Raw genomic sequence first — 820 nt, 5'->3', positions numbered from 1 at the left:
TGGGGGTTACTGCCGCCTATGTTCAGGACAATTGATACAATTGAGCCATCAAGTGCATTCTTTATGGCAGATCACTTCTGCTAGTGTCTCCTTTACTACACTGATTCTGACCCGATAGGACAGTGTGGAATCTCCCCATAACCTGTCTGAGACTGTACATCCTTCCAGAAGCTGACAGCCTTAGCAGTATTAACAGTTTGAAACAATAAACTACCTTTTGGTATATTTTCTTTAATGCTTCAAACAGTTGTTAGGTTGTTCAGTTGTGTGACTCCCACCACTGGACACGGAGGGTGCATTTCAAGAACATTCTCTGCTCGGTGGCTCGATGACCCAGACCTTGAAACAAATGGAGCCGGCAGCTACCAGGAGCCCCCGGGGTCCAGAGAAGGGCTTAGCGTTGGGGTCCTCTTGATCAATTAGGCCACTTCAGGCTGCGAGGGTGTAAAGACAGGTGCAAACTGCTTGGCTGACGGAGGTCCACCATCAAGATGCCTAACACTGCATGTGAGAGAGACCCCACAGCACCCTGCCTTTCACAGTCCAGCGAGCTGAGTGTCGTCATAACACAGAGCCTAGGGACATGGCAGGCTTCCTTCTGCTAAGCTTGATCCTATGGCCCAGCGTGGCCACCATGGTGCAGTGACATCACTGGAGGGGACAGGGCACAGGGGCCCTACTGGGTAACACTGTCAGAATTCCACCACAGGCCCTGAGTTCAGGCCTGGTGTCATCAAGTCTCTTAAGCTGCTTAGAGATCAGAAGTCTTGATGGGAGCGGATAGCCTCATCTTTCTCTTGTGGAGAAGCTGGTGGGTTCA

The sequence above is a fragment of the Echinops telfairi genome, unplaced genomic scaffold, assembly GCF_000313985.2.
Source record: "Echinops telfairi isolate 266 unplaced genomic scaffold, ASM31398v2 ScPeMD7_2565;HRSCAF=3150, whole genome shotgun sequence".
NCBI lineage: Eukaryota > Metazoa > Chordata > Mammalia > Afrosoricida > Tenrecidae > Echinops > Echinops telfairi.
Note: the sequence above shows the minus strand (reverse complement) of the source record.